The following is a 26,885-nucleotide window of genomic DNA, read 5'->3' on the forward strand; positions in this document are numbered from 1 at the left end:
TGTGTGAATATAGCTATAAGTAAAAAAAAAATCTATTGAAAATTGATTCGGGTACTCATATTTAAGAGGGAATAAATTTTGTGTGTATAATGATCTCAAATGCATTTTTGAAATAAATGGTAAGCATTTTACACAGCCAGCCAGTGGTTGTAACACTGCGATTTGATTGGTCTTGGACAGGAAATACAAATTTTATCAGTTGCCAAGCCTAAGGTGAAGTCCAGATCTCAACATATGCTAACATTTTATCCCAACTACATGAAGCATACTTCTGCAAAGTACTTCTGGCCTGTTGCCACTCCCTTCTGAAACTGCTGTTCACCTCTCCCCAGTACAAGACACAAAAGCTCCATCCTTTAAAGGAAAGGATGGTCACCTTTTATGTAACCGCTTGTCCATAGCATTGCTGCCAGCATTTGGCTTAGCCTCCACCTCAGCAGTGATATCCAATCACTTATTTATCCAGCTGTTCCATAAATACCTTCTATTTTCATAAGAAATCCATTTTTGCACTGCATGCCCCATCTTTAACAGCCACATCCCTCTGCAGATGATTCCAGTCTCCTGCAGTTCTGATGGTAAATTCCGTATGTGGAAGGGTGGGCAAACACCTGACAAGGGTTACTGGTACTAAAAAAAAAAAAAGAAAAAGAAACAATTAAGATCATGAGTGGGGACGTGATGAATACAGTCTATGTATCCATTGCTATCAGTTTTATTCTTGTCCTTCCTTTTTCACTCCTTCCTTTCATTTCCTACGCCCACTTATTGAATCTTATCTAAATTTAGGCCTCTATCCTGTAAGCTAATCCAGTCCCTCTTGGCCCTTATGCCCACACAAAGCACTGGGGAATTCGGTAAAGCTGCACCTGAGCAAAGGATTTTGTCCTCCAGGCCCAAGCTGTATATTAGTAGGCAAAGGAGATTCCCTGTTTTGTACTGGCTGGGTCAATAGGGCTGTCAGACAGGCTGCAGCCTCCCGGCATTCCCTCCACATTAGTCATCGTAATGAGAGATGAAGTTAAAGAGGCGCTATCATCTTTAAAATGCCATTGAAGAAATGGGCTTCACTTCGTGAAGCTGACCTGCTCCTGAGCCTCACTGAAATTAAAAATAAATCCAACTCGGTCTGTTTATTTTTAAAATACTCGCAAGCCAGTGTTTGGCTGCCTGAGTGCCAGGCCGAGCGCCGAACCAGGCAGCCCCGTGTCTCTGCTGCCTGTCTGCCCTCCAGGTGAGATCCTGGCTGTGATGGAGTCGGGGAGGCTTTGTCCTGCCCTGCTGCTGCCCCCTCCTCCGAAAGGCCACGTTGTCTTTAGCAGGCTTCAGGTGCCCACAGTGGCCACCCATGGCTTCAGATGGCCACCACAGGGTAAACTGTAGAGGGGAACACCACAGCAAACCGGGCAGAAGGAAAGGAGGATGCTGCCCCATGGCACAATATCCTGGACCAGGAGCACTTGTGCCAGTCTGCTCATTTCCTCCCAGATCCTTAGCTGAGTTAGGACATCTCGCCTCCCACTTGGCTCTGTTTGCTGCCCTGGCTTCAGCGCAGACGTCCTCTCGTGGCCAGGCTCTACACTTCCAGCACCACTTATGGTGCCCCATAATGCGTGCAGGTGGCCATGTCTATAATTAAGGAAATTTATAGCTGTGTAATGACAGAAGGGCAACTACACCAGCGCACACCCTTAATATAGATGCACTAAACCAGCAAAACTGGGGTTACCACTTGTGCAGCTTATTCTACCATGTTTCTGGATGAATATATATTAATGCAAACGTGCCCCTGTGCCAGCAACGTGCTTCCTCAGGATGTTGCGTTTGCATTCGTGGGACCATATGCACAGTTATACCATCCTATACCTCTTAAAGTTATGAGTTAAAATGTGCCAGAGGCTGCCTTCCCCACTCAGGCAGCTGCTTCTGGTCTCACGGTTTTGCTTCTTCCACGATCAGAGACACTTAGTGCTACAGTGATAAAAGTAAGTGAAAATATTCTCACTGTTGCCAGAAGCTCTCCATTCCCGTGTTCATGGTTCTTTTGGTGCTTTGCCACATTGCTGATACTGCACTGCATCTAGAGAGTGAAAGGTGGATCCCCGGGCACCTTATGCAGGGAGTCAGAGTCAAACGTCCCGAGCTCTCTACATTAGTGCAGACAATTTTGAGAAGAGACCTTCCAGCTGAAGCAGGCGATCAGCTGCTCTTGTGAACACCTTCAAGCTGAGTGTGGGGAAGAAAATAATCATGAGGCTGCTGGAGCACATGAGACAGGAAGGCAATAGGCAGAAAAAGTCATTAAAGGTACAGAATTGGATGCAAAAACTGAGTAATTTCTTTGGCTGCAGTGCATGTATTTAACTGCAACAACTTAGTGCACAGCTAGTGGGATGGAGAGCATCTCATGTCCTATGAACGTATTTTCCACATTTTCTAACCCTCAAAATCCTGCAATAACTCTGGACTTTTGTATTTTTTTCTTTCCACAAAGTGACAAATAGCTCCCAATAACCCCAGTATTTCTCTGTGCTGGATCCAACAACCTCTGGAAATGCCTTCCAACTGAAATTATTCTGTGATTCTTTAATTAGCCAGCGATTTCTACACAGTTTGCAGGTACTTAATATTTCAGTCTTCTACCCGTTCATTATTTATTTATTTTTAGTATCTGACAGACAGGCAGACTGTGCCATAAGTTCTGCTTTCACAGGAAAATAGGGTAAAAATACATAATGACAAAGTCTATTTTAGAGATTTTTTCAATTCAGAGATCTTTGGTTTGATGATTCCTCTTTAACTGAATAACAATTATATTTTAAGGAGATATATAAATCATTATTCCTTAATAATAAAAGGTGGGAAATCCATTACATCTGAATGCATCCCACAGTTTAAAGTTTTACATGATTTAAGGTATACTTTGAGCGATTCCCAAAGCCACGTCCTTCGTATGACTTTCACAGGGTCAAGACATACATACAAAAAAACAAAACAAAACAAAAAAGCAAAAACCACGAGGTTTAATTTTCACATTAAAAACTAGCCTGTTATTATAAAGAGGTGTGTTTACATCTGAGCTGCTAGGTGGTGACCCAGTCTCTGTTTACCATCTTTGAAAAGTCAGATGATCCCTTTTTCGCATCAAATTTTGTTGGACACAGTAAACTGTGAAGTTAAGTGTTACCAGTGATATACATCCATAGTGAAATAAGGAACGGAAGGTACTCTACTGGTTCATCTTTTTCTGTGCAACTATAATTAATCAAATAAGTCTAGCCATAAAAATTGTGTCTTACTCTGAGTAGAAGGCAGAAGGTGAAGCTGAAAAGTATCTATGAAATTAGGTATACTTGCAACAGCCCTTTTTAAAGTGAATTCATTATTAGTGGAAGATAGGGTCTGCCAGTAAGAAAACCGATGCTTCCATGCAGCTTGCATTGTTATGCTGAAGCGCCTTGACCCACAAAGGTTCTCAAAATGCTTGTAATGCCGTGTTTGAATAATCCGTACAACTCCTTCTCTGTAAGGGAGATGAGGTGCTTAAGATCACCATATTTACAAACGGGCAGGAAAAGATTAAGTGACTTGTTGTACACCACAGGTCATACACCAGCTAACTCACTGTCAGAGCCAGAATGTGAGCTGTGAATATATTAAAGCAGAAATGAGTTACATGGTCTGGGTTTTGCTTGTTTCTTTGTTACTTCCTTTGCTTTTAGAAAAAAAAATAATGATGGTTTCTTTGCTGTGGCCATCCATGTATCACATATGTAGTTACAGGGGCAGGTCCTTCCAGCATGTGCCCCAACAGGCCATGCACTTGCAGCTTCATAACCCCTGTTCACATTGCTGTTGTGGGACTGGACACATCCATGGAAAGGTGGCACAGAGTAGCGGGATGAAAATCAGGTGAATTCTTCTGCCATGGCGTAGCAACTGATCACCTTTGAGCAATTTTCCCAAATTTTAAGTCTCTTCACTTTTGGCATCAAAAGGCAAATAGCACCTGCAGTGGTATTTGGCCGCCTGTCCATTCATCTGTGGAGGATAACAAAGAATTTGTTTCTGTGCCATCTTCCCCGGGGGCTCTTGAGGACAACAAGAAGATAAACATTCTGGTTAAGGTATCAGGTTGAGACTTATGAGAGGACACTTGAGTTCCTGGCTTTGTCACAGACCTCCTCTGTGACACCTCCTCTGCAAAGCACCAGGCGGCTGATCCAGAAGAACACAACACAGATTTAACTTCGGTCTTGCTAACATAAGAGTTAGTTTTGTATCCGTAAATGTCAATTTGTTTGGTCAATTTAGTGGAAAAGGTCACAGACACGGGCAGGTACTGTCTCTGCTAAATAAGATGTTTCCTGACGTTCACTAGGTCTGCCAGGAGTTAGTGCTCCTAAGCAAAGGTAACTTACTATGTTCACATGAAAATAAACATAAAATATAATATGAGAAATCAGAGTGCTTAAAGATTTAAACTACTTCTCCTTCCTGCAATCACCTCCCTTTGCCTGGCTGCAAATCACATCCCCACTTGGATACTGAGTTTAGCTTTTGTACACCCAGAAGCAGCTGTCAGCCCAGGCATAGGCTGGGACCTACAGTGCCATATCTCCAGTGCCATTTCCTTACCTCCTTACTCTGTCTTCCTCCTTAGAAGAAAAACCCACACCCACAAATTCTTTCTTTCTTTCAGGAGGCCACATTAACAATTACCTCTATTCTGATACTGATTCTTCTTCACCCTGGTCTTCACTTTATACTGATGGGTTAAAAACTGTGAAAACAGGTCTGGAGCAGCATAAGCATAGGTGATGCTAGGACTACATTGAATGGTTATCATATTAGAATTATCTCTCATATAGTAAGGAGTAGCTATGATTCCTTTCTATGTAGCATGTCTGGCAGAGTTCAGTACGAAGGTAGGAACTGATCCTGCAATTTGATCAGCCTGGGTAAACCGAATGAAGTCAGTGGATAGATCAGATTCCAGTATTGAAGATTAATTTTTTAACCTGTTTAACAAGCAAACCTCACAAAATCTCTCAGTGATTAAATAAAAAAGGCAATTGAGATCTGCATTGTCATTTTTACTTCAAATGAATGTTCTAGCATTGGTTGAATTAATCATTTGTTTTGAGTGGCAGAGAAAAGATCCTAGAGAAGGAATAAATTAGAACAAGTGAATTGAATAACAGAAAAAAACTTTTTAAAGATAAACTCAGGAAGATACACCTTTTGCTTTGCAATGAACAAAACCAGGTCCTAGAAGACATGTCTGTTTCTATCACTCAAATGTGAGCCCTGATCCTGCAGGGAGCTCTGTGCAGACAGATCCAAGAAGCAATGTGGTGTTCTTCGGTGTCTTGAGATTTGATTTCAGGTCAGAAAGTCCCAGTAAAATAGACAAAAGTGTTTTTCTCCACTTAGTTTTTGTGTGTATGTGAAAGGAATATCAGAATTATGAAGTTTCATTGTCCCTACAAGAAACTGCTCAAGTGAAAGCTCTCTGGTTTTTGATAAAGATGTGACTGTTGAATTTTTCCCAGATAAGGCTGTCTCTGAAGTATTATTAGGAATTTGGGTTCAGCAGGAGGAAGAAAAAGGTTGATTAGAGACCCTTGGCCTCTGATTGTTCAGATGTCAGACCCTATTGTCATTGCCATCGTTCTGGTTTTCCTATGCTCTGTGGCAGCTAGCAAAGCTAGAGAGGTCAAAGTGCAAGCAAGCCAAAAACCCAGGACAGAATAAAAAAGGTGTCTTTGCTCTTTCTTCATAAATCCATAACAAATAAATGAGATGTGGGATTTTTTTCTCCCCTTTAAGACAATTTTCAGAGGGCTATTTAAACAGCAATGATCACTCCAGATATTTGAGTAGAGACAGAGAATTCATTGCTGGAAAACTGCCGCTATATGTGGGGTCTGTGGAGGAGGAGTTCCTAACACCAGCAATGCCAGAATTGTGCTATGTTGCAGCAAGGAGGAAGACACCAATTAGACTAATAGGAAGAGCAGGGCTGGGAGCACAGAGATAAACATCTGGAAGGCTCCCTGGGGCAATTCCACTTGAAGACTTAAAAATAGGAAGGATGAATTTAACTGCAGTCCTGAAATGGAACTGAAACTGGGAGATTTGTTTGCAGGTGGAATCACATAAGTGTACTTCGTCCTATTATCAGCAATAGTTTACATTTAGGGGAGTTTGGGAAGCTGGGCTTTTAAAGAACATGGAAGGAGAACTGACAATAGGCCGTGGGAGGCAAGATGAGAGCCTGGATTAACATTTCCACGGTGGTGAAGTCAAAGCCAAATGTGGCACCTTTATTTGTTCTCAATATTTAGCAATGAATATTAATTATATTTAAAGCAAGCTGTTTTGTTATTCGAATATGAGCATTAAGCATTAGTTGGTGCTAACATCACAGCTTAAAGCAGCTGGTGCTAACATTGCAGCTTAAAGCAGGCTGGCATTCTTTCGGAATGCCTTGCTTTCTAGGCAACCCATCCCACCTCCAGTGTAGTGGAAGTGAAGGATCCTTTCACTCAAAGTAAATTTTGGCTAAGGTTATTGTTGTTGGTTTTTTTTTTTTAGCAAGATTAAAGCATTTAATTTCTTTGAGAAAGTTTGGGGAAAATGTTCTTTTGGGCTGTTTTGGATATATTGCATTTGAAATAAATCTGGTGCATGGTGTGTTAGTGGTAGGGTTTGGGGAGAAAAGAGAGTTACAAGTTTATTTTTTTTGATATGCTATGCTTAGAAACCCTTAAGTTGATAATTTATAAAGATAGCCTATGGCCAGAATTCTTGGTCTGAGATCCTTAGTATAAGATAATTTTCAATAACTTTTTTGTTTGATCCTTGATGTCTGCAGTTGCTGCATTAAGCAAAAAGCAGGATTCCTATGTTCATCATTTACCTTTTCCACCAAACATATGTTTATTTATATTATATATATATTATATACCCCCCATTATTTCTTCCTGATTGTACCTGGCAAAGGAGGCCCTTGCAGAATCACCAGTACTCTGCCAACGTTGAAGGCTGTTGCCTTAAGTGATGTGATGCCTGTAGGAACCTGTTTTGACACAATTTGCCTGGCTTCTCTGGAGGCTACTTCAGTGTTTTGGCAAACTGCAGTTATTGGTACTCATTTTACTTTTTGCCTCAATGCTCAAGGTGCCTTGATAAATTTAAGAAGCTTTCCTTTAATATCTTTTTAAGCAGTATCTTCTACAAAAGCATTAATTTGGTGCTCAATGGGTTAGCTTTTTCATATTTCCATCCATAGGCCCAATAAACTATCACCATCAAATTGGAAGATTCTGCCAAATATTAGCTCACTGACTCATCCGAGTGTTCCTTTCATGGCAGAGAAAATGAATTCTTTTTTATTAACAGGATTTCATGCTTCTGGATAGCTTCAAGGAGATCAGACCCAAAGGTCCTTCACAGCAGAAGCTGAAGGTGCAAAAGCCATTTTCCAACACAGACCAAGTCCCTAGAGGCTGGAATATTTAACTCACCTTGTCAGAAGCTTTCTAACAAAGGCAAGTCTTCTAACTCTGGCCTCAGATCAGAACAAGTGGAAGATTTTGAATGCTCTTAGCTGGTTTTCAAATCTGGAAAGACCTACAGCTGCAAGTACAGGACTGCCACTTTTATTTGATGATTCTTTGGCAATTCACTCCATCAGAACCTAAAGCTTGAAGCACTAACCTTCCCCAATCCACGTGGGAAGCAGTATATCCAAATAGTCAGGCTTCTCATAGTAAAAATGCCAAGTTTTACCTAAACTGAATTACTCCAGGGTAGACTCTTGAGACTTTTTATACGTTCATATATCAAAGTGTATTTTTGAAACCTCCTACTAAAAGCTCTCTTCTAGGATCTTTATGGAGTCTTCCATCACTGACTTCCTTGGAACCACTCACTTTGTGGTTTCTTATATACTTTCTTGGTGGCATCAAGTGAGATTCACACATCAAGCAGTTATCTTTTAGATTTTACATGGTAGAGTGCTGCAGAGGACTCATCTGAGAATCACTGCAAAGACGAGACTTGAGCTACTTTGCCATTTCTGCCCTGCATGTTCTAGTAAAACATTATTATTATTATTGTTGTTGTTGTTGTTATTGTAAAAACCAGTTGTAAAGGGCTTGAGTGAACTAAAGCACTTGGAAGGCCCATCTACCTTACTGTCTCACTTGGTATCAACACAACAAGCAGCTTTGCTACCAATACCTTGTCTAACTGCTAAGCTGCTCCAGTACATTTTGTTTTTATAACCTGTCTGGCCTGAAGTTTGAAATCATGTCAAAATGCATTTGATCTGAAGCAAAGCAGCCCCCACTGTGTTTCTTGGGGATATTTTCATCCAAGACAACTGCAAGTTAGCTACGTGGTGCATGCTCCACGCATTCACAAAACCGCTATGATTTAGATTTAGTCTACAGCAAGAGATCCTATTTTAGTCATCCTGTGCTGTGGAAGTTGTTTCCAAGATTATAGGAATCAAGCTGTTCAACACAGCAGAAACTTCATCTGTTGCAGGATAACATTACTTGACTGAGTTTTGCTTTAGTCTTGCATGCATCGTTCAGAGTTGGAAACGCTGTGCTGGAGGTTGCTCCGAGTTGCCTCACCTTTTCTTTTAAATATGACTGCCTTTATATACATTCCTTTCCCCTATGAATTCCACCTTTACATGGCTTTTCTTATTGTTGTGCCTTCTTTTCTCTCACCTCCTGACACTCCAGGGGTAAGAATCCAGACAGATCTCTGGAGAGGGCCAGCCACTCACCGGAATTTACTGCTCTGAAGAGACTGTTCACCTCTGTCCTATTGTTGGAGAGTCTCTGATAAGATATTGATTTTGTAACTTCTGTATTGCTCTGTTAGACTTTCTTCCCCTTCCCATCCTCTTTTATTTTTTGCCCTACTTGACTGGTTTATCTCACTGGTAAAACATTAATGCCTGCTCATATTTGGAGCTGCACAGAGCAGCCGATCCAGATGTGGAGACCACCAGTTTGTGCTTGGCACTAGTACCAAGCCACCACTATATGGGCCCAAACCTCTCAGGATTTCAAAGAGTTGCATTTATCTCATTCTGAGAAGTCAAGAAGTAGGACTGAGGATCTTCAATGAGATGAGAATCTGAATATTCTTTGCAAAGGTGAAAATTACAGGTTAGTAACTTTTTTTAGGCATTTGCTTGATTACACAATCAGTTGTTTTTGACATGTTGCTAATATAGTGTAAGATGCCATTAGGTATTTGCAGCATTAAAGCTTAACCAAAACCAGAGAACAAGTCAATAACTAACCATGCATAAGTCAATGCAGAGATGGATTATTATATGAAATCTTGATTATTTACAGAAATAAAAGAAAACAACAACAACAACACTGTTCTGAGAATTTGAGTAAATGTAAGAGAAGTGAGCACATTTTTCAAAACCTTTAGGGAGAGTATGTGAAAAATGTGTTACAAGAGCTACTTATTAAATCGTGGACATATCTTTTAAGTAAAAGGGTAGAAGTCTGTCCTTTAAGCAGTTTAAAATATTAGGAATCAATCCTGCACTAGCAGATTGGACAGACTGAAGTACTGGTGACCCAGACACTTGGAACCGGAGGAAGGCAACAACGGCTGTAGCCAGCACAGCTGCAGTTCCAAGAGAATGAGTTGCTAGGCCTAAGGCTCATGCACACCTTTTCAGTGGGAATATTCCCATGCATAAATTTACACACACACGTTTGCAGACTTGCAAACCTAATGTGATTGATGTCTTCCTCTCTGTATGCTATAATTTGAAAGCTGAATACAGTTTATAATAAAGGGAGTGTTATTTAAACATGAAGGTAACTTGATGTTTAAATAGGTTACATTTTGAGGATGCTTTCAACCTGTTACCGATCAGTTCTCGATACAATAGCTAGGCACTAGTTTCAAGGAAGTCGGAAACTTTTTCCAGTCCAGCATCTTCATTTCCTATGTTTCTGAACAGAAATTCATAGCAAGGTCACACAGTCCCAGAAACATTACACTGAAAGGGTCACTGCACTTGAAGAGGTCACTACTGTTAGTCACCATTCCCATCCTTTTGCTGGACGTCACTGCCCTCAAAGCAAGGACAGCTCACCCACCTGTGAATTAGCCCTCGAACTACTGCAGTTCTGTATTAAGGCCAGCCCAGGCTTGAGTTATTTTCCTTTAGGGTACTGGGCTGACCACAGTGGCAATCCAGGACCAGGTTCCCTGGATAATCAGATGTCTGCGCCTTGGAAAGGAGTAAGGCCACAGGCTGGAGGCCATGAAACCACTGGTTTTAATCTGCTGCACCAAGTGTGTTGGAGCATTGTTAAGCATCAGGTAGTGGTAGTGATGGAGAGGGGCTGTACTACATGAGAGGTACTAGAGGCCAGCATAATCTGGAATAGCATAATTTTACACTCCAGTGCTGAGTTTTGGGGGGTTGTGTAGCACTCGGATATACAGATAGGCTATTTTTGAACCTTGTTAAGCTAAAAGTTGAGGATTGGCTATTTAGAAATTAATGGGACATCCTAAATTGTCTTCAACCCCAACAGACGAGACATAAAAGTAAAGGAGTTATGTGATACACACAGCAGAAAGACAGCAGAGGAGGAGGAGCTGCAGGTGGAAAGACCCTAGCTGGTTTTTAAAGGATTGCAAGAACAATGCAGAAACAGCTGCAGATTGTGGGAGTCAGAGCCTGAGTGGAGGGAGCTACAGTTGAGTGTGGTGGTGGAGGAGGTATGAGTGGAAGCCCGGGCATACCCACTGCCTGAGGGGAAGGGAATTTCCATGCGTAGGCAGAAGTCCTGGAGGGGAAGGGTAAAATAGCACAGATGGGGGTTCCTGAGAGCAGGGAAGCCCACACATGTATCCAGATCCTGTGACAGGGTGCAGCTCTGAAGAGAGACACACTTATTTCATGTGGACGTCACTTTGCAGTGTGATGGTGCATGCCTAGCACATGGTTTTCTGCCACCTGGTAGTTGCTGTGGTCTGAAGCACTGCAAGGAAAGTGCTATTTCACAGAGACATGTGCAAACACATGCTCCTTGTGCAATGCTTAAGCTCCCACATTCACCCTCAGTTCTTTCTTTTGGGTTCATTACTTTTTCTTCCCCTTTATTTCAGGAAAAAAAATAACTGTTTTTGCAAAAAGATTATACCACCATGTTATAATCATAAGGAAAGCCAGACCTTTTCAAATCTTAATTCTTCAAGAGCACTTTGAAAATTCCAACCAGAAAACATTTATGAGGAAACTGAAGGAAGCAAGAGCTGGTTAAGGAGTCATTTCTGAAGATTTGAGAATTTGAGAAGACAAATAGCAATAACCTGCATGAATGAGAAAGGCCTGTTGGTCCTTATTTTGTTGTTCTTCCTGTTCTTCTGGCTCCATCAGCTCTGTGCCAGTCCCTGCCTGGAGGAGCTTCCTCATTCTTTCCCTGTTGTTTTTGAATCCACCTCTTTCCATTTCCCAAAGACAGAATGTAAAACTGATTGATCAATGAAATAATGAATCTCATGTTTCATAATGCCAAACAAACATTTCTAGAGCAGAATCAAGGATCATTGTGGAAACACCAGCCTGCACCAAAGGCAAGAAAGAGATGGCCAGGCTCAGCAGCAGCAAGGCATACAGAGCTCATTCGCCTTTCTTGAGAATTAAGTCTTTTTAAAAATCTTTCTGTAGAAAATTTTATTTTCATTTGTTTTCCTAGATTGATGATGTATGATTCTTCCTGCGTTATTTATGGAGAGATTATTTGGCCACATGATTAACTAACACAACAACCAATTACATACTTATTGTACTAATCGAGAGTTTGTGTACAGAAAAATTACCATAGAAATTATATGAAATAAGCTCATCTCAGTGAAACAGAGGGAGACAGAGGAAGACCTGCTATTAGAGCAGGAAGAGCATAGACCATGTCTTTCCATCTTGGTCTGTCATCTTGTTTTGCATTAGCAGATGCAACGATTCTCTTTCAAAAACCACATTTGGTGACATTTAAGAAAATCTGTAGTTTACTAGATGCTCATGTATGGCATTTCTTATATTAAACAATGACATGAATAAACTCCTTGTGGCCTGTATTTGTTGCTAAATGCTTTTACTATGCAAAAGACACGGAATGGGGATATTACAAACGGAAGGCGCATTTGTGTGATGTTTTGCAGTCAGCAGCCTGGTGTTGCCTCTTCTGTTTGGGACAGTTCCTTAACCCTTATGCTAGAAACACAAATGTTTAACTATTGCAGGAACGGTTCCCAAGAAATTACGTTTGTGAAACATCTATGGCATTCCTGTAGGGAAATGTGAATCTTACCTTAATGGTTTAATGGGGAAGCAGAAAAATAGGCTAAATAGGTGAAAGAAGCACAAAAGTATAAAAGCAACCTGTAGGTAATTTCAGTTTGTTCCAGGGGAAGAAAAGCAAAATGGTTCTGCCATGCATCTGGAATTCAAAATTCACGATTTCAGACTACCAATCCCCAAATAATTTGCTGCCAGGGTTATCACTCTCTTAGAACATTGCTGGTGAGCTGGAAGAAATGCCAGCTGCTTCAAGAACAGAGGGAATAGGGCAGTGAGGTAAAAAAATGAGTTCTGCAATTTGTTTCCCTCTCTGATAAAAAACGTAAGCACCAAAATAACAATTATAAATTTCTTTTTCTTGTTTTTCTTTTAAAATCAGTTCCTCAAACTTTACATTGTTGTATACCAAACAGGACAGTATTTCAGTATAGGTACACTGTTACTTCAACAGGTTTAAGAGAAAGAAGGAAAGACAGTCGTTACCATCACAAAAAATATCAACACAGAACTAAGGTTAAAGGAAGACACTGAAAAATGATAAAGGGAACCAAAAAATTGCTTGGGACTAACCTGTTAACATTCTGGTCTTTCACAGAGAGTGCTGTCTGGAGCAAGCCCCCAAATGTGAGCACACCTCAGCTCAACTGCCAGCACCAGCTCGTCCTGCGGGGAGAGCACCGGGCAGCAAATGGGTGAATGCAGGTCCCTCTCCGGGGGAGCTGTAAGGTAATCAGATAACAAAATTACCAAAATATCATCTTTAACGTGCTATAGGCCTTGCAAGCTAAATCCTCAACTGTTGTAGAACTGAGCAGTTCAATGAAGGCAATACAGACACGTCAGTCCAGTCCACTGGAGGTTGTTTATGCAGCATAGTGTATGAATCTTGCAAATCTCAAGTGACACTACATTCCTGGAGAAGCACAATGAAGTGGAAAACAATGTGCCATAAACGCATTTGTAGTAATCCAGCAGAGTCAGGTGACTTTCCACATAGCCTCAGTGGTGGCCATAAACCCGGCCTGCACTGCCAGTGAACACCGAGCACTGTCATGAAACACAGAGGTGGTCGTTGCAGGCCAACTCCTGGTCACTTGTCTTTTCATTATATTTTGCATATCACAAATGATCTGTTCACTAAGAGCTTTATAAGGGCAAGTTGCGCTTGGGCCGATGGAAGCGCAGCCGTTGGTGGTATTATTTTGGAGGTTTGAGTGCAGTTCAGTGGCTGGGGTGAAGCTGGTATGCCCAGAAGGGCCCTCTGCCTCCTGCTGCCCATGGTGCCTGCTATGAGGTGCTGGAGAACGGCCCTGGCCCTGCCTCCCTGATCCCACAGGCACTGCGGCTGGGCAGCGCGTTGCCGTCTGGCAATAGGAGGTGAGATGGTTCCTGAGCTGGACAGGCCGCGTTACTTGTGACTGCCTGTGTCAAAGTTAATATGTGCCCACCTGCTCTCAGCGGTGAGGAGGTACCCTCTGCACTGGCCTATGGCACTCCTGTGTGTAGGGCCAGGCTGAGCCCCACACAGTGCCAGCCGGGTGAGGAAGGAAGCCCACCCTTCCTGCCGCCTCCTGCCTTTCTCCCCTGAGGAAAATTCACTCACTGGTCACAGGAGAGGCAAGATCAGTCCTAAAACCAGTGAATCTGCGGTGCTCCTAGGGGCTCGGGGACAAGTTTCCCCCCAAAACCTCATTCTGCAATGTGTATGTGCACACGTATACATTTGTGGTATGCACTAACTCACAGCCAGCCCTGATTTACCCATTTGAGGGGCTCTGAATGTCCAACACAGCCACATGTGCTCCTCACACCTCTGCCCAGCCCTGGAGCCTGCTTCTCAAACTGCCCCAAAAAGCCCTGTCTGTATATCATTCCCCAGCCAAAACTCCAGGGTATTTAACCCAGTTCCCTGTGGAAATAAGGCACACATGTGCCTCTGTTGCCAGGTTCAGTCAAATTTGACAGTGAGGCCCCAAAGATTAGATTTTTTTCTAAATTTTGCTTGAGTAGAGTGCAGCCATCTCTTCCTTTACCATCTTCCTTAGCCCTAATTGACTATATTTTAACACTATTCTTGCCTGTCTTCCCTTATTTCTCAACGGGTTGCCATGCTGCAGAGAGCAAAGGAAGCAGCCTCCTCCATGCATTCCCTGCTCCTCCCCTGGGGATCGCTCCCTTCCCAAATTGCTGGCAGATTGAGACGTCTGGCATCCAGAGGAGGGGGAAAAACAAACAACTTGCTCTCGCAGTCCCAATGCCACTTTTTGCCTCCTCTTTGAAAGCAGGTTGGCTGAGCTCGCTGGCTGCAAGCACGCAGTCAATTAGCTGTTGCATGGCTGGGTTCAGATGTAAAGAGTTGGGGACCATCAGTTCAGGATGCCACAGTGAATTTTGTTACTGTGCTGGCATAGAGAGGCACCTATGTGCTTTTACACTCAAACTCTGGCTCACGTGAGGGAGGTTAAACTTCTGAAAAACTTTATTATATACTTTTTTTTTTTCCCTATTCTACAGGCTGCAACACAGTGAATTAAACTTCTAGAAAAATTGGCTGTGAACTTTTTTTGCAATGTTCAATGGTTCGGGCTCAGCAAAACAATCAAAGGGCAAGGCAGAGGCATGCCTTTTCATTGCCTGCTATAAACCATCAAACTCAGACTTTGCACCATGTAGAAGTCTGTGTTATAAACAAGCTCAGCTGCTATCATATTACCATCCTGAGGCTGATTTATATAAACTGCCTTTGGAGATCTGATTAGACTCAAAAAAACCCATACACCACATAGGCAGACCAAATTGCTGGAAGTAAATATTCAGTAACACCACTAATTATTCAGGTATCTACTATTGGGAAATCTCTGGTTCAGGAAAGCTGCATGCACTTTCTGGAAAGCTTTAGGAGGTAAATAATCAATAGACTATTTTTTTTCTTTGAAGAGGTTGTATCTCTATTCTGTACATGCTGTATATTCAGGAGCAGTAAGTTCAGTTCAGTAAATTGCTGGAGGGACAAATAAATTTATTGTAATGTTAAGGTAGTATACAAGGAGATGTATTGGGTCTTTTTAATTTATGCCATGGAAGGAATATTTATAGCTGGTGAAATTCAAAGAATTTTCAGGAATACTTGCAGAGGTCATGATCAGGACTACTTTAAATGAACATACACTCTTCATCTTCAACTATAAAGAGTTTCTATCAAAGCATAGAATAAAAAGAGCACTGTTTCTTCTACTCAACATGATATATATATTTCCATGATATAACTCCACCTCACAAAGATTTTTGGGGAAAAGACTCCCTCCTTATTTACTTGGAGATCCAGACATATCTATGTCTGAGAATATATTAACTCATACTTGTTCAAATGGCAGCGCAGTGACAAAAATCAAAGAGACTTAGCTGCTTAAAAAATGCTGAAAGCTGCCCAAAATTAAGTTCCAAAAGGTGCCGCTTCGTGCGTTGGTTCTAGCCCAGTGTCACTCAAAAAGTAGTACAAATGTGCTAACCTTTATCAGTCAGAAGTCTCTGCTGTCCTGGATTCCCATGCAATTGAAAGCAGAATCATCTGCAACAATGGGAGCTTTATTTATCCTGCACAATTGCTGCCAAAGCAGTCCTGGGACTTCCATGAGACTGCTATGAATATGTTTGGAGTGGGATGAATCTGGCAAAGCGCTGCTAAACTGCTGTATCACCAGTCTCAGGTCTGCCGGCTGGCTGCACTGACGGGCAGTTTTTGTGCAGGGTTGCTAAGGAAATTTTAAAGCTTTTGGGAGACTGAAATAGCAGTCAGTGTTCAGTCTGCCTGCCCTGGTAGAGACTCATGATTGCTCTACCCTCTAGAGGCAGTGGAGAGGATGTAATTGCTGCTGCTACAACAGATGATGAAGATTTAAGGTAGGGACTGTGGTCTGCACCCAGCCCTGCATCCGACACATACGACTCCCACTGAGGACGCCGGGAATTTTAAGAAGTAAGGAATGAAGAGATGAGGAAAGAATAAAATGTGAAGTATTTTGTATAGTCTTTCTGCTGACTCCCTGGACCCCATTATGAGATTGTACATTCTTTTCATTCTTCAAGGTGGCAGCAGGTGTGTACCTGAGGAACAAGAATTTAAGTCTTGTTTTTGTCAGGGACGTTCTGCACTTTCAAATATGCTGCAGGGCATTTGTCAGGTGCAGCATGGGAGAAATCTGTGGCCTCCTGAGTGTCCTACTGAACTGGTCATAATCTTGTTAGCCTCTCTAATACGACCTACTTCTTCCCTGGACTAAGAGTTACCCTGTTTTCATAGGAGACGATAATGAAACTAAATCTGCTTTCCAGCGTGTAGGACTCCCTAAAGAAGAGTGATTTGCTGGCAAGTCTGGGCTTGGTAGTAGAGGCAGCTGTACTGATAAGTTCACACAGAACAAGCTCCACAGTTCAGAAGCCTTCTCGCAGGACATTATTACCAGGCTTAGGTAGCAGTGAGAATTTAGGAGCATCAAAGTGATAACCTACCTAGAAAGCTCAACTGATTGCATCCCAGAAGATGGAGCCATTACAGCAGAAGGACTCAAGCCCTCTACATCCTAAGACATCTTGGCATCTTTAATCATACAATATTTAACTGCCTCACAGCTGGGAAAAGCTCTGGGTCATTCTTATAAGGAGTATATCCAAATATTCACTGAAAATAAAGTATCAGTGTGAATTTTATGGAGACTAATATAATTCCTCTTTTGTGAATGTGCCTTTTTGTTTATGTACTCTTCCTGGCTCCTCAGTAAATGGACTCTCTAGACCTGAGGCTGAATCAAAGTTCAGACAAGGACAGGACTGCTTTTGGTGACCACAACTTAAAGAAATAGGGGACAACAAAACAGCGTGGAAGTTATTCTCTGAGGTGATTCTGTTCTTATTTTTTAATGGGCTGAAAAGGCAGAATCAAGAAGCAAATAAAAGATAAAACGAAATTTTTTTATTAACTGTAAACATAGTTACTTGAACCCTTGCCAGAGTGAAGGTGAGAACCTTTTAAACAGCCAGCTTCCACGCATGAGTGCTTCTGCTCACGGACAAACATAAATGATTGCTCATGAAACAACCACTCAGCTCTAAGGTTAGAATTTGGATAATTAAGGATTCTGAAGGCATATTTCTTAGCATATAACCCTCTGTGTGAGAAAAACACATAGAAACTTTGGTATGCCAGAGCAAATGTGAAAGGCAGGTGCATGCCAAGCCTGAGAACTCGGGAAAAACAAAACAACAACAAAAAACCAGCATATATTCTGCTACCAGCATTAAATTTGTGCTTATTTTTAAAGATGCATATTGAAGTGAGGGGTTGTTGGTGAATATTTACTATCAGGAGTAAGTCTAGGCTACTTATTCGGATTGGCTTGCAGAGGCAAGACAGAGCAGCGAGGGTGAGCTTATGCCAAAGGATTCTTATGCCATATTTTGAAGATTTCAACTTGGCTTTGAAGTTACAACCTTGTCCTGATGTGCAGTTGCAGTATCCCAAGATAGGGTCCCCCATGTGAGGCAATTGGTGTGGGTTTCCCCAGGTAGTCTCCATTATTAACTGCACCGCACTCCAAAGGCAGAGTTGATCACAAGTAAAGTGATGGATATAAAGGCAAACTTTGAGATGCACTGCCCAGGCAAAAGGAACTTGTAATTGATCCAGAATTAGAGCCCGGTGTGAAGCCCAGAGTATTGCTGTGACAAACCCCTAACACGCTAACTGTGACAAACTTCTAAGCAATGTGTGTAGATAGAGCCAAAGTTTGTGTGCAACATTTGGCTGTTATTTCTATCTTGAGGCACATTGCAGTTATTCAGGAAGTTCTGTATCACAGCTTGCAAGACCATATATGCAAGGTAGGCAGCGCATGCAAGGTCATAGGTGTAAGAGGAGGATTCTCCCTAGTTATCAGATGCCTGGGAGAGTCTCTGTCATCCTGACACCAAGAGCAACAAACCCTAGTGTCATAAGTCAAAGGAAAGCAAAGCCTGTAGATTGACAGTGGCTCAGAGATGTTTAGCAGTTCCCTAAACATTCATTTCTCCCTACCGTCATCACCTTGGTTTGCTTAAGGTTGTTTGCTTTTCATTTTGGTTTAAACCTCCATTAGTTCTGGCATAGCGTCAAAATGTGAGGCCCTTAGACAACAGCTTGTTCACCTTCTGCCTCTAATCCCAAATCCCAAAGCGTAAGACATCTTTCAGGGGGAAGATAAAAATGTACTGCCGTTCTTTATGAAGAGACTGTAAGGTTCAATCAGGCTCTAGTGAAAAGATAAGATGCAAACCTCAGCAGTAAATAAGGGTTAAAGTGCTCACAGGAGGTGATGGAATGGTCTACTCAAGGAGCTCAACTTTCACATTCTCTTGCTTTGTTTTAGCCATGTTGCTCTCTAAACGTGTATAGTAGTCTGTGTCCCAAGAACTTTACACTTCTACAGTTCTGCAACTATTACAGGCAATTATAATACAATGCTTAAATATTAGGACAGTTGTTTTACAGTGATAACATTGATCGGTGTTGGAAGGCTTTTAGTGGAGAAATGGATATTTAGAGTGCAGCTTTATGAAAGATAAGAGGTTGCCAGTGATGAAGCAGAAGTATCAGTATTAGTGTACAAAATGATATAAAAATTTCTGTTAGTGTGAAAAGTAATAAAATAATTGTCATTGAGCAAAGTAACACAAAGACCAATCTGAAATATTTCTTCAGTCCTCCCAAATTCAGAAATATCAGATAAGTAATTTTAATTCCTTCATTATGAATAAAACAGCGTAGTCTACATCCTCTCTCTTAAAAATATAGATTAGTATTTTTTCTCATGTTTTGGAAGTGTAAGCATCCTGATCTCTGACTGACATTAAGCATCCCCAAATAAAGTTACAGTAATGTCACTGGATATTACCTCAAGAGCAGGCAGGAATAGGAACAAAAGTTCAATTTAAGCTGAGTTGACAGAGATGAATGTGGAGCTGTGTCTGAGGAGTACTCAAGGCCAGAGCAATGCACGGTTTCCAGGTTTTATTTGAGTTCTTTCTGCGGGTTATAATTTCTAGTAATACATTGATATGGTGGAATAGCATAAAGTATCAAATGAAAATAGTCTTTCAGGTAAAATTTGCTACCAGTCTTGTTACACGTGAGGTGAAAGGCTTTAAAGAAACATTTACTCATCAGGTTGAAGCTGTCTATTTTCTGCCCAGAACTTTCTTTTTAAGAAACTTTGCCAAAACTCCTGATTTTTTAAATAATATTCCTTATTTTAATAAAGAGCATAAGCCCGAATTTCAGGCTCTGATACAGCAGGATTTCTTCTGTAAGTGTGCATCATGTCTACCCAGCAGCCACACATGGGTCTGGTCTTCCAGTGCCAGCCCCTGCTCTGAATCTCCCATCCTATTCTGAATAATATGACGGTGCACAAAGCCTCAAATCATGCTGCCAGGGACAACAATGTGAGATAAGCATTATGACTCACTCTTGTGATCTGTTAAAGAAGGACATAAATATTACACAACTTGTCTCAATTCTGAAATAAAAAAGTTGTGAGTTTTTAGGGTTTCTGAATTCAGTGCAAGGCAGTGCCACAGGCAAACTGCATTACATTTCTGTAAACTGGCTGTTCCACTTCTTTTATGGTAGGTATTTTTCATTCCTTTGACCAAAACTGGGGAAAGTAGTCTTTCCATTCACCTCCTATTCTGCCTCCCACAAAAAAAGTTTGAGTAGAACTTTTCTGATGCTGCCAAAAACTGATATAGCACATAAAATACAGCACTATCACAATACAAATCAGTCATAAGGCATCTCATTCCTGGTGCACGCGTGCTGTGCAATGGTGAAGTGACTGCACTCCTCAGGTTCCAGAGGTCACACAGGTTACAAACCAGGTGGTGCGCTGCTGTCTGCCATCCTCACCCATGGAAAGTACAAGTGGTCATGGGAGTAAGGTGTTATTCAAACTGAATATGAACGAGTGAACAGTTCTGATCTAGTGTGTGCATTTTGAAGAATGAAACCTTCTGCAGGTGAGTTCCTCCTGACTGTGTGCCCCCTGGAAGCTGAGACATGCTCCAGAGGTGATCACTGGGAATAGAAGCGGAGGGCTCAGATTAGACTTCAGTCAAACATCAACAGCTAGGAGACAATGGAGATCTGTATTTCCTACCAGCAATACTGCATTTGGGCCAGAACACAGCACTGGACTCAAATTCCTGTGGGATTTTCTGGAAAGCTTCAGCCTCCCAACCTCTCTTGCTGTTATGCATAAAACAAATAGCATTTTTATTTGTGGTACATATCAACTTGCTTAGAACAATACAAGAAAAGAAAACACAGCCCTGCCTCCTTTTTTAAGTAAGTTTTCAGACCAGTATGGTCTAATAGTTCATCCAAAAAAATACAAAGGAATGTGACACTCACTCCCTTGCCGGCAGGATGGAAGGCTGATTTAACTGGGAAAGCCAACTCTTGACAACAGAGAAGTTCCTTTCCTGGGCAGTACCAAGCATATAGGTTCACATCCTTGGCTGTTACAAAGGAGATTTATACTCTACCAGAAACCATCCCTATCTTTTCCAGGTTGACTCCAATAGGGAAGATGAAAGGCAAAAACATTGAGGAGGAACCAAGATACTAAAAAGGTTAGTATTTATAGCACTGACCTGTAACAGATTCAGACAGATAAACTCCTGCCATCAAATGGCTCGGTTATCTGAAGGGCCTATATGCCGACGGAAGGCCACTGGCATCAGACACCGGAATTGTTTGTGAGCGGGAGGCACAGCTTGTGATCTCAGGAGCCAAGCACACCCAGGGCACTCATAAACCATCATCCTTACCTGACTTCTCTGTCAGACCGATACGTGGTCACTCCTCAGATCAAAGGTAAGGCCCCACTCCTCATTTGCATAAAATAAAACTAGTTGCACGTGGTCTATCAGGAAAGGTACAGTTAGAAGCACTGGTGATAATAGATAATAGTGCTGTGTGCTGGGCATTAAGCGTAAACCAGGGATCCTGGCGTGCTGCCACCACCAACTGCCACACCGTAAAGGTGCAATAGTGCTGGCTATGGTGGTGAGCCCTCTGAGCAGCACTGCTGTCACCGGTGCCGTTAATGGCAGATGTGCGGCTAAACGTCTTATGCGATATCAGTCTCACTTGCGGTCCTCTCCTCTCCTCTCCTCTCCTCTCCTCTCCTCTCCTCTCCTCTCCTCTCCTCTCCTCTCCTCTCCTCTCCTCTCCTCTCCTCTCCTCTCCTCTCCTCTCCTCTCCTCTCCTCTCCTCTCCTCTCCTCTCCTCTCCTCTCCTCTCCTCTCCTCTCCTCTCCTCTCCTCTCCTCTCCTCTCCTCTCCTCTCCTCTCCTCTCCTCTCCTCTCCTCTCCTCTCCTCTCCTCTCCTCTCCTCTCCTCTCCTCTCCTCTCCTCTCCTCTCCTCTCCTCTCCTCTCCTCTCCTCTCCTCTCCTCTCCTCTCCTCTCCTCTCCTCTCCTCTCCTCTCCTCTCCTCTCCTCTCCTCTCCTCTCCTCTCCTCTCCTCTCCTCTCCTCTCCTCTCCTCTCCTCTCCTCTCCTCTCCTCTCCTCACTCATGGATGAAGCAGCGTGTGGTGATCTTCAGGCCAGGAATCCTTATCCTCGTTCACCTCTTCCTCACAGAGTAAAGAACTGACTGACTTCCATCTGATGACTTAAGAAGTAATTTACAATACTTTGATTGCCTAAGATTTTATATTTTGTCTATTGATATCCTCACAAAGGAGAAGAAAATACAGGTGGATGACAAGGGAAAGCACCTTGAACCAAGCAGAAAGACTTAGTGATAGCAATTTTATCACACCTATTTCAAAAGATGCTTGAATATTGGAGAAAATGGTAGAACAGAAGTGAGAAGACACAAAAATGCATTGCAGCTTTATGGATGAACTGCAAACCACAACATCAGGACAGCTCTATCCCAAAAAAGAAAACCCTGTCCCCTAACTGTTCTATGTTGCACTCAGTGCAACTGGTCTGTGTTGCAATGTTGCACACTGATGATGGTGGCTAAATTTTACCTCTGGTCAGAATAAAGCACACCCCAGCTGCACTGCACAGTTCATTTTCCTGTCCGTGTGTGCACAGCATGCACTCTATGTAATGAAGGATAATTATGTCAGTACATAATTACAGATAAAAAAGCAGCGAGTGAGATGCCAGAGATGTGATCAGTATGGCAATCCTGAAGAGATATATATCCACCTGGCATATGGTTTAAGGTCAGGCCTGGGACTAGGGTCAAGAAGCTACTTCTCTCACCAAACTGTTGCATGACCATGACCATGAGGAGGACATTTAACTTTTTTTTCCGTTTTTTTTTTTCCCCCATTTCCCATGTGATGCAAATTAAGGTGATTTTTCAGATGAACATCACTTCTCTGCAGAGGACCTATGAAAAACTCATGCAATGTTTGAATCATTTAAATGTTCTTTCCCAAATTTACAGAGCTGTACAAAGACTGGGAGACTTACAGGAGTTTAAAGGGAGTATTTATAAATCGACTAAGCATTGATTGATAGACAGTATACAGATATTCAGAGGCTATAACTCCAAAGACAAAGCAGATTTATAGAAGAAAACATAATCAGAACAGGTCTACTGGAACTATGAGAGAAAAAGCAAAACATTTTCCAGTTTTTCTTTTGTTGGGATATATGGGTTTTCATATTGGAATGAGCACTTACTACCTAATAGATTTAGAATATGACCATATAAAACATTTAAAGGTAATTTAAAGGTAAGAAAAAGTCACAGTATCACAGTATCACAGATTTCTAGGTTGGAAGAGACCTCAATATCATCGAGTCCAACCTCCGACCTAACACTAAGTACTCCACTAAACCATATCGCTAAGCTCTACATCTAAACGTCTTTTAAAGACCTCCAGGGATGGTGACTCCACCACCTCCCTGGGCAGCCCGTTCCAATGCTTAATAACCCTTTCGGTAAAGAAGTACTTCCTAACATCCAACCTAAAACTCCCCTGTCGCAACTTTCGCCCATTCCCCCTCGTCCTGTCACCAGGCACGTAGGAGAACAGACCAACCCCCACCTCGCTACAGCCTCCTTTAAGGTACCTGTAGAGAGCGATAAGGTCGCCCCTGAGCCTCCTCTTCTCCAGGCTGAACAAGCCCAGCTCCCTCAGCCGCTCCTTGTAAGACTTGTTCTCCAGACCCCTCACCAGCTTGGTCGCCCTTCTCTGGACTCGCTCGAGCACGTCCATGTCCTTCCTGTAGCGAGGGGCCCAAAACTGAACACAGTACTCGAGGTGCGGCCTCACCAGAGCCGAGTACAGGGGCACAATCACTTCCCTAGACCTGCTGGCCACACTGCTTCTTATGCAGGCCAGGATGCTGTTGGCCTTCTTGGCCACCTGGGCACACTGCTGGCTCATATTCAGCCGACTATCAACCAATACTCCCAGGTCCTTCTCTGCCAGGCAGCTTTCCAGCCACTCATCTCCCAGCCTGTAGCTCTGCTTGGGGTTGTTGCGCCCCAAGTGCAGGGCCCGGCACTTGGCCTTGTTGAACCTCATACAGTTGGCCTCAGCCCATCGGTCCAGCCTATCCAGATCCTCCTGCAGAGCCTTCCTTCCCTCGAGCAGATCGACACACGCACTTAGCTTGGTGTCATCTGCCTTCAACAATATGTGGAGCAAGGCAACCTCTCACCAAGTCCTTACTTGGTGAGAGGCTGCCTTGCTCCACATATTGTTGAAGGCTAGACAGGAACATCAAATCATTTATTAGACCAAATATATTTTTTTGCATCTGAAAAGGCGTTAAATTTTGAGCTGATGCCCCCCTACTGTTAACAATTGGCTCCTTGTTTCTCTTTTTGAAATTGCTTGGCTTTATCTTTAAACAGTTTGCTAATACACATTTTTCCTATGTCTCTTTCTGTGATCTATGGTTTTGAGACCTCATCCAGTCTTTTAAAACCAGTGGAAAATCCACACTGAGTTCAAAGCACATTGAATCCTTATTAAAAAAAATTTTCTGTCTACTCAGACCATTTATTTATGAATGAATGAACAAAAAATACCTCACAGGAGCAAAAAGCCTACCCCAAATAGGTTCAGATACCTGTAAACATATGGGACTGCTATATGGCTATCCATTCACAGAAAGGGTAAAGCACATCTTCCCTCTGCTCTCTCACCAGGAGGCGAGGAGATCACAGATCTAGAGGCAGCCAGGAGCAGGTTGCCCGAGGAGGTGGTGAAGTCACCATCCCTGGGGGTGTTTAAAGAAAGGCTGGACGTGTTTCTTAGGGACATGGTTTAGTGGGTGATATTGGTGGCAGGGGGACAGTTGGACCAGATAGTCTTGGAGGTTTTTTCCAACCTTAATGATTCTATGATCAAAAGGAGGGCTACAGAGGAACACGTTCACCCCTGCACGATTTGCACAGAACTGCACTAACTTTCAAGGGAGCTGGCTGAGACAAAGCAGCCCAGCCACACAGCTGAATGTGGAAAAAACAGGGGCATTGTTAAAAGCCATTCCTTTGTATGAAATTCCTTTGTGTTTACTTCTCCAAAACACTTTTTAAAGGCCATTCATATAATGCTGGAACAAGAATGGGAAATGCCTTGCCTCAGACTTCCTGTTGTCAAAGCGAAAAATAATCCAATATCCTTCTGCCTGCGAGCTGGCATGGGCCCAAAATGCACTTTGCTGTGGCACAGGGGCCTCCAGACAGGCTCCTGATGGAGCAGGACCATGGTACTGGTGTGGCACGGCTGGGAACACACCCTCTGCGATGGGCACCACGCCTGCTCTTCCGGGTCATCTTTTATTTTCAATTCACACAGTCAGAGGAATGGAGAGAGGAAGAGGTGGGTGCTACACTGGGTTGAAGTCCAAAGAGCATTGTTTTCTCATTATGAACATTGTGTTGCCATCATGGATAATTATAATCTGACATCTCAAATCTATTTATTTTTTTTTAACCGCACCAAGGCACTGAAGCCAGAGACTCCTTGGTGACAACCCAGGAGATGTCTGTTGTTCTTCCTGGCTGTGTATGTTATTTTATGGGAATTCTAGGGTATTGCTGTGGACATGCCAGATATTAAAACTTCATTATATTTGTGTTTGCAAAACAGATCTCAATCACTCTCCGTCCTAGACAATTACCCTGGCAGGCAGATTCTGGAGAAATAACAGCCAAAAAGAATGAAAACACTTTTCAATTGCTTTGTTGAAGAAGTAAAATCTGATGCAAATTCACTTAGACAAAATACTCTAACACAGCCATATTCCCAGGGAGGCACTTTTCCAACTTTCTAAAGTCAAGCTACTTGTTCCTCCTAAACCTTTTTCCAACTCTAGCTATATTATGAAGGGAAATGTTTTACCTGAAAACTACACCAGCACATAGATCCTCAACTTGAAGCAGGGAGGTGTGTTCCATCCTCACCCTTGGCAGCCTTTCCTGTGTGATCGCATGCTGAAGGGAGAAGCGCGAAGCACTGCTGGTCCCGCTCCTGTGAACAGAGGGCTCAGGTGGTCAACGCTCGAGATTCAGTGCAAAAACCTCTTGACATTAAGAATTAACGAGGCACTGATGATTTCTGATATCTTCTAGTCCCATGGGAAAAAAAAATCATGCAATTTGGCTGGAGCTACTAATTGATTCTCACTTCCCAAGCTGATAGCATTAATGTGGTAGGGCTACCATGAATTTACTGCAGAAAAAACCTAGTGATATCTACCATAATTGTCTCAATTTTATGGACACCATGGTCTGGTATTTCTGTCATTTTGCAAGTCTGAATTCTTTGGGCTGTCAGTGTCTGCTGAGGCCTCCTTTACCAAAGGACACCAAGTGCAGATCTGTCCTAACTGCCAGCCAGTTCTGTTTGTCTTTGCATTATCTTTCCTCATGCACTGTGCAGGCACATTTATTTCATGCAGGTATTTAGTGCAGATCTTGGAAGCAATTAGTTTTCATAGTGAGTTTTTCAGCCACTGAAAACAAGACTAGTCAGTGGTGAGACCTTTAACTTGGATCTACCTTCTGTGATTAAAGCAAGACTCCTTCCAGGAGGTTCAGGAAATATCACTTTTATGACAGCTATTTCACTAATTAATATTGCTGGAACATTTTCTTGCCTCGGAGAAGATAAATGCCTTTTACTGTTTCTGTCCCTACAGAGGGTAGTAACCCCTTGACTCTGGAGAACTGACTTCTAAAAAAAATTGGAACTAAATGGGCTGAGTTCTGCCAGTGCCAGCCAGCTCTTGGGCATCAGATGAATTCCCAGATTAGCAGCAAAGCATCCCCAAGGCCACCTCATCTAGCATCTCTGAAAGGGACATGTGAGACTTGCTATGCAGGCTAATCCCTAAAACTGGGAGAAGGTGTCTCAGCCTTCAGTATCGCATGAGTTCCTATACCAGTTTGCAGTTCGCCATATTATCAGCGTGCTCCCTGTACTAACAATGTTCAG

At 42.5% G+C, this 26,885-nt stretch overlaps 1 long non-coding RNA gene across 1 annotated transcript; it reads right to left on the minus strand.

Moving 5' to 3' along the window:
* Nucleotides 1-492: 492 nt before the first annotated feature.
* On the minus strand, nucleotides 493-26,885 carry LOC106041169 (uncharacterized). Its single transcript, XR_001210340.3, has 4 exons — nucleotides 25,791-26,885; nucleotides 12,941-13,089; nucleotides 2,006-2,226; nucleotides 493-624 (listed from the first exon to the last, which is right to left on the minus strand). It is a non-coding gene; the product is annotated as an uncharacterized lncRNA (long non-coding RNA).

The sequence above is a fragment of the Anser cygnoides genome, chromosome 15, assembly GCF_040182565.1.
Source record: "Anser cygnoides isolate HZ-2024a breed goose chromosome 15, Taihu_goose_T2T_genome, whole genome shotgun sequence".
Taxonomy (NCBI): Eukaryota; Metazoa; Chordata; class Aves; order Anseriformes; family Anatidae; genus Anser; species Anser cygnoides.